The 16,496-nt window shown below is 40.7% G+C and overlaps 1 protein-coding gene across 1 annotated transcript in view; it reads right to left on the reverse strand.

Annotated features, from left to right (window-relative positions):
- Positions 1-15,069, reverse strand: part of SNTG1 (syntrophin gamma 1) — a 373,437-nt gene extending 358,368 nt beyond the window's left edge. The window contains exon 1 of the mRNA XM_083823020.1: positions 9,368-15,069. The gene's annotated coding sequence lies outside the window, so the exon portion shown is untranslated. The remainder of the gene's footprint in view (positions 1-9,367) is intronic.
- Positions 15,070-16,496: the final 1,427 nt, after the last annotated feature.

Raw genomic sequence — 16,496 nt, forward strand, 5'->3', positions numbered from 1 at the left:
ACAGTCTTTCCTCCTCTGCATGAGTAGCAGCTCTGTATTTCAAGGACATATTTCAATTACTGAACAAGTGCAATCTTGGAAGCACGACTTTCCCCTTAAGAACCCAGACAGCAACTTCCTCATCAAACACCTTGCTTCTGTTCTTACAGTTCTTTGTCTGCTTTGTCTAAAAATGCAGCTACTCACCTTTTCCTCTCTTCAAGGGTCATATATATACTCTCTCCAACACAGCATAAAGAATTGCAAAAGTACGCCTACTGCATTATTCTCCTTCTTTCTTACAGTCTACTTAGACATTCACTAATGCAGTTACTGATGGTCTCAAGCTTACAGGCCTGTGGCCACTGAAGACCTGTGTAGCAGGCATACTGCTGTGTATACATGGCAGTCAGAACTACTATGCAGTAGCTAGCAGAGAAAGGGTTTTGTCATTTTAGACTTCAGTCAGTAAAAGTTGAAGAAAAATCCATAGTGAAAAATATCAAAGTTCCCTATCAGTACCCTTAAACACCTACTATCATTCTTTCTAATGAACAGCTGGATGTGACATCTTATCTGCATCTTAAAACACAAAGATTGTCACCCTATCTGCTGAACGGTCATCACTGCTGCCCTTCATAGCACTGTAAATCAGCAGAAGCTTCTGCTGCATTTGATAAACATTTCATTGACACAAGGAAAGCATTATTTTATTTCCTTTAAGAAGCAGGTAGGGGAAAGATGCTTGTAAGTTTCTTTGGGGTTTTAGCATTGAGATTCAGTGAATACCTCCTGGTTCCACCACTGATGTTACCATGGTATGCACAGTTAGGCTGAGGAATTCCCTTGAAAGGTATCATCTCTCCCTGCATGAATGTTATTATAATGTCTAAGGTCAGCAGCTGTACCGTGCCTTGTTCTAAGAAAGCACATCTAGCTACATTCACCTGCATATGTGGGCTAAGTCCCTGACTGTGATTTCCTATGACAAGTTATCATAGCTTGTCCCTTCAGTACTACAGGACACGTACCAAGTCTGCAGCTATTTCTCAAGAAGCACTTCAAATCAGGTCTTAATCCTTCCCTACTGTTGATCCCTAGAAAATATATTCGATTCTTCTATGGCATATTTTTTTTTGAAAAGACAGGCCTCGTGTTTCTTCATAGTGTTTAGAATAAAAACATGTCCTGAAAATGAACACTGAATAAAAACATCAAAATACATTCCTCTTTGAATCTCCCATAGCAAACATTAGTGTAAGAAAAATGTGTTAGAAGATAACACAATGTGGTGAAGTAGGCACCATACTCTGAGGACTGACTTTCGCAGAGGTGTTGGTCTGTATCAGCTAGAGAAAAACTCTTCCCCTAAAACACAGCATCATGCAATCCTAAACTCCACTGGGTGTCAGACACTTAGCAGAAGCTGTACCAGGCTACAAATTCCATTTTTCGTAGATGCAAGACCTTCCCAGGAGCTTGTCCAGATCACTCTGCTCAGATTGTCTACCTACACAGAATCAGACTGTCTTGTAACTACTGGATTCACAAGGCTGAAATAAAGAATTAACAAAAACTGTCATTTGAGCTTGTATTTTTCCCCCAAAGTCCTTCTCCACTACCCACACCCTATACTTTCTTTCAGATATCTCAGCCACAGAACCTGGTGGCTGAGGGATTCATGTCTTTGCCAGATGACCCTTTATGACCTGAATGTTCTCCCACATACTGGCCATTCAGCCACACTAGATTAGATTCTCTTAACAAAGTATTCAAGGATTATTATTCAAAGATTTGATAATTTAAAACATTTCCCGAGTTTTACTATCATTTCCACTCCTGCCTGTCAGGAATCTGAGGGATATGCATATATAGCTCAGGTTGACAGACTTCTTCCTTAACTAGACATATCAACCAATCTGCATGTTGGTATCTTTCCTGCAGAACTGCAGAATCTCCCATCTTACTTATGATAAAAGAAGCAGCTGTACATCAATTATTTAAAGATTATGATCTTTGGCACATTATCAGCTTTCTTTAGAGACAATATTCAATACAGCAGCAACAAGGTAAGCGACAAGGTAACTGATTGGACCAGTAAACCTACATAGTCCTCCCCAAAACAAACAAACAGAAAGATTGTATCAAGAAAAACTATCATTTTTACACACAAAAAAGAGCAAGTTCAGGGCTGAAATCTGAAAATAAACTTGCAAGTTATAAGACTTAAGCAATCTTGTTTAATGCTGGAAGAAAAAAAAAAGGGGGGGGTGGTCTGTATACAATGTGCAACTCTAACAGAAAGGTCCAGTTTATTTAAGGAGATGCTGGATGATGTTTTCCTAAATTGCCAAGAGGGAACTGGTCACCAAATTTTTCTTTTTTCCCATTTCACAAAATGCTTTCCCACAAAAAAGAAACATGCCTTTGCTGAAGTTAGACAATTGCAGCTAATATATAACTGTGAAGAGTAATTATAAAAGCCAAAATCAACTCTGATTTCAAACAAGAAAAGTCATGGACTCAGTCCTGTAAACATAGAGTACACAAATAACAATATATTAATATTAATAAGCAATTGTATGCAAAAAAAACTACTGAATCTCAGACCTGAGAAAACAATCGATTGGATGTAAACTGTACTACATGAGCAAAATAAATAATGTTGCAGATCAACCTTGAAATTCTCATTTCAGGAAAAAGTATGGTAATATCATTATGAAGAGGCTAGAAAAGAGACAGTAAGAGGTACATAAAAGGACATGTTGTGTAGGATCACAGCAACACATGGGAATATCAAATCACCAGTAACAACTGGATTTCTCCATTAATCAAAGCAAGCAATGAATGATGCAGTCTGTCTCTCAGAAATAGGAATTAAAAAAAAAAAAGAAAAGAAGAAAACTGCAAAAATATACAGCTATTCAAATGGTGTTGAGAGCATAGATAACAATCCAAAAAAAAATAATGTATAATTACTGAGCAGTGAGATCAGCACCCCATCAGGGGGAAGCTACTGAATGTAGTAAAAACCGAAGTTGCTTTATAAAACAGGTTAACAGTCTGAAATTTAGGTAATTTTAATGAAGACATCCCAAGAAAATAGCCCAGACAACCTCACAATTACAAAATACATCAGCTTGTGAAAAGTAGCATATGATGAACCATTACTACAGATGCTTAAGAATTAGCTAGTTGAAAGACTCATGGCATGGTGTATTTGTGCATTCAGTTATCCAGGAACACCTTTCCCAGTCTCGGTGATTTAAAGAAAAATGAAAAGTAATAATCTGCAGGTGCTGTCATGATTTCTATACACTTTACTTAGAAATGTCTAACACAGTTACAGCAAGCTTTCTCTGGAAAAACTCTCTCATGAATGTCACTGTATTTGACTGAGAAGTTGCTTCAGCTGAAAAATCAATATAGTAGTTATTTTTGCACTTACATTAATAGAGTTGCTTAGTTTGCCAACAGGGAGCCCTGCTACTAACTGCACCCCTGACAGCAGCCAAACATGTCATATTCATAGTGCATTAACCGCTCTGGTTTCCTGGAACTATAACCCCAGTCTGCTTTCAAATCCATTCCTCCATGTTATTAAAGCCTAACGCTGATTTTGAAAAGAGTACTTTTTATTATATATTACACTCTGTGTTCATAAAGTTGTTTCATAAAAAAGCAAAACACATAATGCGTAGAATTAGAATGAAGGCACTCCGATTTTTAAAACCCACAGGCCTGATGCTGATTCCTGTTCATAAATCTATCCCCAGGAAGAGCTCTGTGCATGCACCCGTGTGTGTTTTATTACATGGCAATAATTGCCCTGCACGGACCGAACCTATATATATTGCCTCATAAATGTTTGCCATTTAATAACTAATTAAAACAGGTGTACAATGAACTGTTTGTGAATTCTGCTTTATTTAGGAACATTCAGCTGTGAGACCAACTGATAATGGATACAGGCAGACAGCTGTGTGTGATGAAATCTAGAGCTGCAAGACAACCATAGAGCCAATGATTTTTGCCTCCTTTTTCACTCAAAAAAAAATCTGATTAAAGTAGATCAGTTCTCAAAAGCTGTTTATAATATACATGAAACAATAAGAGAAAGAGAAGAGATGCAAGCATAATTGTAATTGCTTTACTTCTTTAGGGGTCAAAAGCAAGCCAAAGAAAATCAATGTCCATTTATGTAGGAGAAGCTGAAGCATACAGTTCATTATTCACAACTGTTAAAATAGTCAATCAAAACATTTTGCCATGTGGATGACTAGAAAAAGCTATCTCACATAATTTTGAATGATGATATATTTAGAAACAGCAAAGCGTTTCATAAAAAGAATTTCAGAAACAATTATGCAATTAAGAATCAGTGTTCTCATAGTAAGGCAAATGATAACAACTATATTATGGAAGAATATCAAACTTTGAGAAGATTTCTGAGAACCGGGTATCATACCTGTTGAAATCACTGAGAATTTTACATGAAATTCAATAAAAATAGCAAAATAATCTTTACACTGAGGAATAATCACAGGATGGGATTACTCTCACTGGTCAGATTCTGCCATCTGTACAGGATGATTTCAAACTCCATCTAGTTTTTGACAGAAAGGGGAAGAAAAACAAATGCCATCAACAACACTCTCATTCTTACTTCTTTACAGATAGCCATATTCTTTTAAATAAATTTAGTATTACAGATGAAGAAAAAAATCATGTATTCTGCTTTATTTGAACAGCCTTTGTTCAGACTTAAATGTAAGTCTACTTAATTAATTTGACCAGAAGCAATGTAGCATTTCTACGTTAGAAAGTCATTTGTTAGAAAGAGTCATTTCTAACATCTTCAAGAAAGACAGTATACTGTCCCCTATTTGAAAAAATAGTTTGTGCTTGAAAAGCAATAAAAAAAAATAAAAAATAAAAAACCTATAGCATAGTCTGATGAATGAACTGTTCCTCTGATACCATTATTTCAGCAACTCCAAGCAATGAACACTTCAGAAGTGCTTGATGACATCAGTTTAAATATCACCTCTTTGAAAGAAAATCTCACCAAACCAGGCAAGAAATACCCAAACCTAACAGCAAGCATCAAATATATCATAGCAAAAAATTAACAAATAAATAAAAATTCCAGCAATCTTGAGATTTGATCTAAGATTATAAATACCTGCAGAATAGTCAACTGAACCAACAATCAGTTGTGCTCAAGGCGACTGAAACTGTGAGCTCTTTCACAGACTCAGTTCCAATCCAAGTATAGAAGGAGGAAAACATCAGTGCCCTTACCTCTGTCACATCTCACACTGAAATTTCAGTGACCATTGCAATGCACCCTGTGAGCTCCCGTTCTGGGCTTTAACTCTGTCTCGGGGCTTGTTCCATACCAGGAACATCCATGTCCATTCTCATAGCAAAATGGACAAGCTGTGTGCAACTCCTGGCAGCGGGGCACCTCCTGCTTTTCACGGGGAAAGGTACTGCACAGCCTTCCAAAAACCATCCGTGCCTCATCACTGAAGTTGTTCTGAACACCAGAGTGCCACAGCAAACTTTGCACAACAGCATTTACCCATGTTTTGGATTTACAAGCAAAGCTTCGTCATTTAGAACAACCGCACACAGGTAACTAAAATCTACTCACTGTAGTATCACAATGAACAGCATGTACATTTTTGTCCAACACCACCCAATGTAAACTGGAGAGCAAGGCATGAAATTAATCCCATACCAAACATTTTTCTTAATTAATCTCCCTCTGCCCATTACTTTAATGAACTGAAGAGAACAAGTCCTCAAGGAAGAGCCCAGCCCTTGGCTCGTACACCTCCAGACTCATCACACAACGGCATGTGCCACCTCTTTTGGCCAACTTCAGCTATTTTCTGAAGATACAGCTCAGAGTCCCAAATGACAATGACAGCCACAAGTATTCAGTGGAAGAAAGCTTTGTTTCCACTACTCCTCTTCTTCGTAAGGAGTAGACACATCACACACTAAATCAATCTCTGAAGATGGACAGATGTCTCCCTTTAGCAATTACATATGCATGTGAATGTCACTGACAGGGCCTCCACTGCATTCCCTGGTGTTAATTAGAGCAGTATATTTGAAGCATAATCTTTTTTTTTTTTTTCTTTTTTTAAATGTATGCTTCCTCTTTCTCTCTGCTCTCTGATCTGCAACAGGAATGCAGAAAATGTAGGTTGGCCACAGTGACAGTAAGGCTTTCTTAGTCTTCCAGCTACAGCAGGTAAAACTCAGGGCAAATACCGGAGGTAGGCTGTGTTGTAATCATGCTGAGCCAATGTCACAGCAGACTGCCAGAGGTGCACGTTGATGCAGCAGATTTAAATTGGGATTCAACCCACCCACATTCAGTTCTTTTTCTGGAAACCTGAACTGAAAACATAGTCACGAGAAGGGCCAAGACCACATGTTAAATCCATTTGACACTTACAATTTGCTACAAATCCTTACCTTTTTAACAATGCATGCAAGCAAACCTGGCAATGACAACTGGTAAGGAATACTGACAGTTTCAGTTTTCCTAGTGGCTCAGGCACAAGGGCCAGTGCTAACTTACAAGCATAAAGAAATGGTACTTGTCTGAGCACTTCAGGGTGAAGAATTGAGAACAGAATACAGCTCTTTTTAAAATATATTATATATATTTACTTTAAGACTAATAGAAATGATATATTCAACTTGGTTGGACTGACTGTAAAAACCTTACTTAACTGCTGATATGTTTAATTTTGCTTACAGGGCTTTCTGTCAGTTCACGAAACTTACGTCTGACAAGTCAAACAGCACATCTGAGCAAATATGGAAAAAAAACAAGAAAGAAATGTAATGTCTTTCCCTTAAAAGCTTACCCTGAAATTTCTGAATCAAGTCAACATCTTCTCTATTAAAAGGATTTGCATAGTATTAAATTAAAAAAGCATACCATAAAGTTGATTATACTATACTCTGGAAATCTCTGATTCAAAAGGTACAAGCAAATTGTGACACAGCATGTTAAAGGAAATGCTAGAATAGCTTTACAGTAAACAGTATGATGGACACTCCTAAGTTCTTAAAAATTAATAAAAACACACATTTTAAAGTATAAATATGCAGAAAGGTTTTCTGATATGTTCCAATTCACAGTTAAAGAAAATATGTGAAGATAAATGGCTTTGATGAGTATCTTAGAAGTCATCGCTTTGTAAGTAAAGACCCTAGGTCTTACCTTCCCCTTTTAAGTTTCTAACAGAAAAAGGAAGGCTTCTTTTCTTCTATCAGACTCTGTGAAAACTTGGTTCTTTGGCCATGTAACAGAATGAAAACCTGGCTGTAAGTGAAAGTCTACAGCAGTATGCTCTTTAATTCAGTGATGGGGATTTTCATTAGATTATCTCATAGCTATGGGACAAGACACTGCAAAAGCCAAGTGATACATCATTAAAGTATGTTTTCTTCCTCTCAAGGCAAAGAGAGTGTATAGCATTAGATTAATTTGAAGAACTAAAAATAAAAGGAAGAACTGGGCTCTGTAATATGCATCAGAAGTGGCAAAGCTGATAAAATTTTTAAAACCCATTTATTTATGTAATCAGGTATAAGCAGTTACTTATGTTAATTGTGGAAACACCGATCTAGCTCAAATGACTTCCAGATCAGTGCATGCTTCAGTGTTTTATGATCTCTCTTGCACATGCCTAGTGAAAGCCTGCCACTCTGCAACAGAGGAAGGAATTACTACAACAAAACCATAGGTACACTTTATTAAAAATTACACTTTTTTGGTATGACGCAGAAGCTGAGTGCTTTAAGTAATGGGCAAGTTTGTGTCCCGGAGCGTTACAATGGTTACTCTAATTGTGTTTCACAGTATCTTCAGGGAGTCAGAAATAGGAACCACAGGAAAGCTCTCCTGAAACTGCACTGAAACAAATGACGTCCCCCTCAGCCAGCCTACCCACAGGGAGCTCCATCCACCATTACAGGAAAGGCTTACTTTATCTTTCTGCTATAAACTTGAGTTAGCTGTGTACTCACTGTACTGCCAACCCAACATCTTTTAATCCTATTAGTTTTGCATCTAAGTAAAAATGTGTATTCCAGCCTATAAGAAGATCTGCTCCTGCCAGCAAAGGAAAGTTCCTCGACCTGGAAAGCTCTGAGACTGCCCCCACACACAGCTTTGCTAGAGATCTCACTGATTAGAAAAAGAAATATCCAAAACCCACCAAATGTTTCACACACACCGACATTTCTGCAGGAGCGTACGCTTCCAACACTGCAACTTACACTCTCATCTCTGTGAGTGAGTTATTTCCCCAAGCCTACACACACACACCATGCCCGGTGCCCCTGCTGAAACTACCGTGTTCCCTGGAGCTGTCGGAGCTGTTACTGAACTGTCAGAGCCGAGCTATAAATCTGTGTAACTGCTTTTATTCTGTGATGCTCTCGTGTTCGAACAGAATGTACATCAAGGTCGCTGTAAAAGATTGTAGTTTTCAGGCTCAGTGAGAAGATGCCAAGGAAATCAATACAAGCAAACTTAATTAAACACGGTCTGAAGTTCTGTCTTCTCCCAAACCAGCCCAGAATTCACCTCTCTATCCCCTGCGTTTCAGAGACAGGTGTTTCACAGATAGGGGAAGGCAGGCTGCTTAGCTTACATGCTATCGGTGCCGAAAGGTGAGCAGGAGAATTCATTCTCCTGCGTGTGACAGCTCTGCTCCGAGCTCCGTGAGGTTTTAACAGGAGATTACAGACCTGTGGGCCTGCTCCTTTGAAGTGGAGTTCCTCCAAGAGCAGAATTAGTCCCCTGCCTGCAACCCGTGCTCTGTATACTGAGATGCATTACGGCCAACTTTTTCCACGGCAATGTCAAGCCAAGCAACAAATCCCCACGGGCTAAAAGCGAGCTAACAAATGCGACTGGGTAAACCATACCCTCACAGCAAAAAAGCACCTCGGAGAACATCCCCAGGCAGGACACGAGAAAGTTAAAGGCATGAAAACCAGAGCTCCGGGTTCACCACCACCACCCCCCCCCCCCCGCTCCCCGAGCGGGTCCGCAAGGCTCACGCACAGCCTGAGCCACCAAGAGCCCTCTCCAGCAGGAGCCACGGGTGGGAAGCGACTCGGGAGGCTCCGGCGATCCGGCTGCAGCCGTGCACAAGGGAACAACAAGGCACGGTGCTTTGCTTCTCCTCGATGCTCCCCGCGGCTGCCGGCCGGGCGGCGGGGCGCTCCCGGGATGCACCCCCATCCCCATCCCCATCCCCACACCGCCCGCAAAAAGCAGTGGGAGGCAGGCAGCAGAAAGAAGTCACTCGAGGCAGGGGTAAGGCGGCGGAGAAGCAGCACTTACTTGCCTAGACGCTACCGCCGGGAGACCTCCTCCTCTCAGCCGGTGAAACGCCGTGCCGCTCGTCCTCCCCGCACCGCTCCGCGCCGTTTCCAAAATATTTCCACCGGGCGCCGACGCATCCCCTTCCCGGCTCAGCCGGAGCGCGCAGGGAGCCCGGCCGCCGCGCCCCGGAGCGCGGTGCCCATGGTGCCAGCCACAGCCCCGGCAGCTTCCTCGGGGAGAAGGGGGGGGCTCCGCTAACGCGGCATCGCGGCCAGCCGGGGGGCAGCGAGGGGCTCCCCGCGCCCTTCCCGGAGACGGAGCGGGGGCGTGCGGGGAGGCAGCGCCGCCCCTCCGCGGCGAAGAGCGGACAGGCGAGGCCGTGTGAGGCGAGGCGAGGCGAGGCGAGGCGGCGCGGCGCCGCCACCGCGGCCGCAGCCCGCCGCGGCGATGCCGGCCCCGCCCGGGACCCCCGCCCGGCGCTGCCGGGGCGCTCCGTGGCGCCGCCCCGCCGCTAGATCCGCTGACGAGAGGACCTCCCCCGGGAACGTGCCGGGCCCTGTGGGCTGGGGCCGGGGCCGCCGATGGGGTTGGGGATGGACCCACAGGGCTGCGAGACCCCGCACTCGACGACGGTGGAGTCCCCAGGCCGCTCCCCCTCACTCCCTCGACCGGCCGCCGGCTTCTTTCTGCTCAACTTCCCCCACAGTTTCTCCCGTTTATTTTTCCCCCGCAGCTTCTCTGCTAGCCTCCTTCTTCTTTCTTCCTTCTTATTCAGGCTTCGTGGAATGAGAGGTAATTCTCTTACGAATCTTACAGTTTCAGTCTTCTTCTGCCGAGCTGCTGCAAACAAAAATGTTTCTGTTCCCTTTGAATTCCTTTTATAAATATTAACTCCAATAATGCGTGTTAAGCCATTAAGGGGGAAAAAGGATTTTAAAAGGCAACTTCGTGCAAGCTAAATGCAAAGATAATAGAGTTGCTCTGAAGGATATAGTTAAGCATTGAGTTGATAAATGCATGAGAATATGCAGTGATAGGTTTCATGCCTAATTGAACAGATTTGTACTTCAGTTCCCATCTAGAGATACAGATCCTTATTTTTCCCTGTTTCTTAATACTGATTGATGTTAACACACTTCTTGATAGCTACGAGCTAACCAACTTATATGCCCTATTGTGGTTCCACTGAAAGATTGAACAGTGTGAGCTGAGAGTTCCCCTGACAAGACTGAAAAAATAGATGATTACAATTATACGTATATTAGGGCTAGGATGATTTAAATACATGTCTGACAATTTAAATAAATGAAATGGAATGAATTGAAAACTATTCCGTCAAGCACAGAAGTGGAGCTGTAACCCTCCTTGGTCATGCTCTGTGGAGAAAGACAACACTCCACCCTTGAGAGCACAGTCTTTAAACAACATGGATGTGAATAATCTGTTACCATCTGCTAACTACCCCAGCTAGACCCAATCCCACAGCAGACTTCCAGCAGGGACAGCCTCCGATGTGTTCACTGTTGAATCCACCTTCACACACCACTTTAAAGCCTGGGTACTGATAAATTGATACATGCCATATTATCTCTAGCTGTAGGAAGAGCCGTCATCTTTGATGGAGACCTCTCTCTTCTGCGTCACAATGAAGAGTAGGATAGTCTGTGTAAGCAAGATTCATTTTCGCCAGAGAAAGATTTTCATTGCAAGATCTTTCAAACTCTTCCTATGTTTATCAGAATACACGTGCTAGTTATAACTTTTATTAGCAGAAAGAATATGCTGAAGAGAAACCAGCAAACCAGGTGAAAAGTATGCATTTTTTAATCATTATAAAGCTGAATCCACATGATTGTATGAAATATGCATGACTGCCAGTTTTACACAATATTAGAAGGTTAATTTTGTTTTGCATTGTTGCTTCAAGCAGCATGAATACATCATAGCAATTTTATACGAGTAGAAATCACATTTCAGGTAAGTCTAGCATGTAGTCAAGAAGATGAATTAACATTTAAAATCAGAGTGGGTGAGACAGAATTGTTTTTGTGTAGTATGGGCAATTTTCATTAAGTATCACATAGTAAGCTGGTAGTAGGTTGGCAGCTGTGTTGTAGGTTCTGCAGCATCAGCAGTCTGACACCACTCGAGTCACTAACACAGATGGAGTGACAGAAGATGAACAGTGTTAAAAGATGAAATAATAGAGGCTAAGCATGAAGAACAAATGTCATTGTTTAAAAGGGGGGGGAGGGATGAAAGGAAGAATGTCACCCCACAAGAAAGCAAGTGACATCTTTTGTAAAATTGTATTGACTATCTATTTACAAGAGGTCATTTGTCCTCTTTTTCCTTAGAAAAATTATTACAGCACCCAATCTGTTTGTTTGTTTGTTTTCCTAGCTAAAGCATAGTTTAATTGTGGGCAGCGATTCTGACATTTGGCAACAAAACACTGGTGCATATATCCATCACACCAGGCCCTCATTGTGGAGGCTTTGGGATTTGAACTGGAGAGAATTGGAGCCTTGAAAAAGGGCAAAAAAACCTACCTGTAGTAGTGGAAAATTAGGATGAACATAAAAAAAAAAATTGTTACAGGTTATTTGGGGAGTGGAGGAAAAGCCTTTATATCCAAAATCACTGCAACAGGTGGTTGTCTATTCATGTAGTAGGTCTTACTACATCTGAACACATCATGGTTATCCACTGGTTATCCTTCCTTGACAGAACATAGCTCATTACCAATTTGAAGCCATCAGCAATATCAAATACACTCCAGTCTGCAAATGGAGGCAAGGTATACTCCTATTTTGTGCATGAAAATCTGCACGAGAAACCAGGCATGGTTGTTCATTTACACGGAAGTTCATTTACAAATACTTTTTTTTGTATGACAAAGTGCCTTAAATAGACCTCCAGATGCTCTTTTAGTTCGTAGAAAGTACTGAGTCTTATTTTATCCCTGTCAAAATACTCAGTAAAAAGACATTATCAGTCTGTAAGGAGATCTTTTTAAGCAGAATATCAAACCAATGGAAGTGAAACTCACAGTAGTGATGGGCTTTTCATTGACTCTATCAGAATGGAATTAATTTATTTTCAATACCCACTTTTGGAGAAGATAGCTATCAGAATAGTGAATGTAACTCTCTCAAGGACCGGCATCACAAGTTTTATAATAAGTAGGTCACAAGGTCATCTGTGAGCAGCATCAAACTCTCGGTACTCTCTATATTGAAATACAAATGCAGAGTACATTCCCAGTTTCTGTATTATTTTTAATTTCCGTTCACAGACTGGTAACAATCCAAACAACTGAGTCCAGAAAAGTTTAGGAATATATTCTCTCTTGTTTCCCCACATCTAGATTAAACTAAAGTTGAAGCAAATACTTGATTTACCAGTATCTGTCACACGTATAAAATAATGTGTCATTTTTCACCATGGCTTGTAATCTGAAAATCTGACTGGGGAAATGATGGAGACCAAAATAGCCTTTACAGTCTGTGGGTGGCTAAAAAAAAGTGCTGCTATGCTCCATAATATTTCTTGCTGCTGTGATTTGTTTCTCAAGAGCTTGTGTCAATCCATTTAAAACTCACACTCATGTAGACCCGAAGAGAGACATGGGGGTTTGTTCAGGCTCGAACTGAATATGCTTACACATTGAAATCCCTCTTTTCACATGTAAACAGGATATTAGCAATTCCATAAATTCCATGTGAATTTTAACTTTGAAATTCCGAGCTTTTCAAATCATTTCAAAGCTTGGAGCATTTAGACCCGTCTACGCTAAAACCAAACAGCAGAGAATCTCAAAGGAATCAGACTGTGAAGTTCACAGAATTAAACTCATTCCTTAATACCAAAGCTTATACGCAGCCTGTACATCATATTCAGTACTGTTGTTATTTATGCTGGTCTATAATTGGCTTGCATCTCATTAATGGGTATTTTTAATCTATGAGATAATTTGGATAAAATTATAAGAAAGGATTTTAACTAGTATCATTGAAGTTATCTGTTATCTGCCTTAGTAATTAATTTATTAAAATCAATTATCACAAGAGCAAGTAACAAGTCAGAGGCTATAAATAGTAGAATCTACGAAAGTTATCAATTACTTTTTTTTCTGTTATCCTCGCTAAAAAAAAAAAATCTCTGCATTATCACACAGAAATTATCCCATTTCTTTGTCAAAAGAAGATAAAATTGCCCTCTGTATATTTAAAAATCAATTTTGAGCAGTTCAATTTTTTCCCCCCTTTGGAAACCAAATAATTGATAAAAGACAAGGATTCAAAACCAACTATCTTAAAGACTATAGCGTTTATAAGTCTACAAAAGAAAGCCAGAAAGATAAAAGATGACTGAGGATATAGAAGAATTTATTTATTTGAGCTTCACATTTTGAAGGTGATGGTTAAAAGAGAGAGTAGAATTCAAATATGAAATGTCATCTGCAAGTGATATCATTGATCATAGTATTTTGAAATACATGCGGATACAGCTACACTTTATAACATGATTGCTGTGTTCCTGGCATTAAAAATCATTTGTATATCCTCACTTGAGACCATGTTTATGGACGGAATAAAAGTTGTAGCTTTGCCCAGAAGTTGAAACATGAACCACTCTGCAAAAAGTTAAGGCTTAGGTACAAAATTTCAGCTGTTACAAATTATCCCTGACAGATGGGTGTTAGACTGTGGTCTACCCTGCATCTTCAGCCTGGCTCCAGTGTCTACCTATGGGAGGATGAAGAGAGCAATGACTATTTAATAATCATCAAGTGCTTTTGGACTGCTCAATGTTTTGTTCACATGAAATCATAGCTCCCAGTCAGGTAGAGGGGATAAAAATGAGCTGCTTCTGTGGCTGCCGAAGAAATGGGGTGTGGGATTAGCTGGCTATGGATGAATGAGGCAAGCCTTCATGGCTGGAGCCGCCACAGCATCCCTCTGACCCTTCAATAGAAAGGGCAGCTGCTTTAGCTCAGGCTTCCCTCAGTTGCACAACAGCATCATAGAGCTCTGTAAAAGCACTGGACAGTGAATTCAATGTTTGCCATAAATACAAGAATGGATGCTTCACTGTGTGAGGAACGTGATAAGCATATGTAGGCTGAGCACTGTATGCTGATGTATGATTTCAGTATACATGAAAAGGAAAGTTCATTGAACCTAGCCTTGATTTATTAGGTAGTTTTCCACAATAGCTACCTCTGCTAAGCAGTTTCATTGCGTGATGAGTTTAGTTTGAATAATCAGCATTGCTCTTCCATCATTGTAGTCTGTCTTGAAGTTTGGGGTTCTTTTTTTTTCCTTCTCCTTACCATGGATTAGCAGTTTACAGCTGGGAAAATTCCCATCACCACTGTGTGCTTCTCCCACCACTTTTGGTGCCATCTGCTGAACATGAACTCTCAATTGTCCAGGTCTCTAGGGCTTAGTGACTCTAGGCTCTGCTCAGCCCCCAGCTAATGTTGCACAGCCATTTCTCTCATTTCAGCACAGCCTGTTCCTACTTCTAGGCCAACTTGATTAGCTATGTGTCAGAAAATTCATTGCTTGCCACCTGGGTGTTTTTCTGTGGCTTGGCCAGGTGACAAAGATGCAAAACAAATATGAAGGACAATAGCAAAAATACAGATACAAGACTGTTTTTTTTTTTTTTCCCTCTTGTTGTTATTGTTGTTTTTGTTTTGTGTTATTTTGGTTTTTGTTTTGTTTTTAAACAGACTGGTCACAACAAGCACGGTGTTATTTACTGTGCTAGCTTGCCAATGATCTCCCACAAAGTCTAATGTTGTCTGCTACTTCTCTGCTTCAGTCTGATACAAATGACATTACTAGCATAGCTTCATATGGTTCCCTGATCTGTACCATGGAAGAGGCACTCTTAGGTTTCCTCTGCCATGAAGTGATGCTCCGAAACAGCTTTTCTGAGCAGATTGCTGCTGAGAGCTCTGTAGGACGTGCACATTCATGGATAGTGTCAGGGTTCTGCAAGGGTCAATGGCTCCCTGGGGGCCAGACTGCTGTAGTGACAAAGTCAGGTCCATGGGAAGACAACCCACAGATTCCAGTTCAGCAAGGTCCATAGCCAGCCACAGGCATAGTTATGAGAGAACCACAGGCAGGCCAACCTACAATGTGTGCCTGTGTCCTACAGCAGGAACTGTGCCTTGGGGCAGAGCTGAAACATGGTCCTGGGCCCATGGGCAGGAGTTTGTTGGGGTCCCAGAGGAGATTGGGCAGGAACAATATGGACAGGGAATGTCGTCAGGACCCTCCTAGTTCATACAAATAGAAAACACATTTCTGTAGGTGAATGCCTGTAACCACAGTGAAGCAGGGCCTGCAACTTTACTGAAGTAAGCCTACGCTAGGACATTCTTACTGCAAAGTTTTTCTGTGCTGTGTATGTGTGTGCCAGATTATCGCTCATTACAAAAACATGAAGGTACTGAGCTGAAGCTCCAGCTCTGATACAGCATTTCCCAAGAGTTGTTGATTTCAGGGCAAAGTAAGCCTTTGTGCAATTCCAGCACTGTTTTGCTCACAGTTATAAAAAATAAAATAAAATAAAATAAAATAAAATAAAATAAAATAAAATAAAATAAAATAAAATAAAATAAAATAAAATAAAATAAAATAAAATAAAATAAAATAAAATAAAATAAAATAAAATAAAATAAAATAAAATAAAATAAAAACACCCACGCCATCATATTCAGAAATTATGAAATGAGTTTTTTTATTAGCGTAAATAACACTTGCACAAAGTGTTCCTCATTTTTATATAAGGAAAAACATTTATACATGGTGAGAAAAGAAAGGCCAAGGAGAGTGTACCCCCTCTGATGGATGAGAAGGAAGAACAAGTAAGGACAAACATGAAGAAGGCTGAGGTACTCAACAACTTCTTTGCCTCAGTCTTCACTGACAATCAGGCTTCCCATATCTCTCAAGTCTCTAAACCTTTAGGTGGGGGCTGGAGTAGCAAAGTCCCTCTCACTGTAACCGAAGAGCAGGTTCGAGACCACCTGATGAAACTGAACAGGTACAAGTCTATGGGGCCTGATGACATGTTTCCTAGGGTCCTGAGGGAATTGATTGATGTAGTTGCCAAGCCACTCTCC

This window comes from Anser anser, assembly GCF_964211835.1.
Source record: "Anser anser genome assembly, chromosome: 2".
NCBI classification, from domain to species: domain Eukaryota; kingdom Metazoa; phylum Chordata; class Aves; order Anseriformes; family Anatidae; genus Anser; species Anser anser.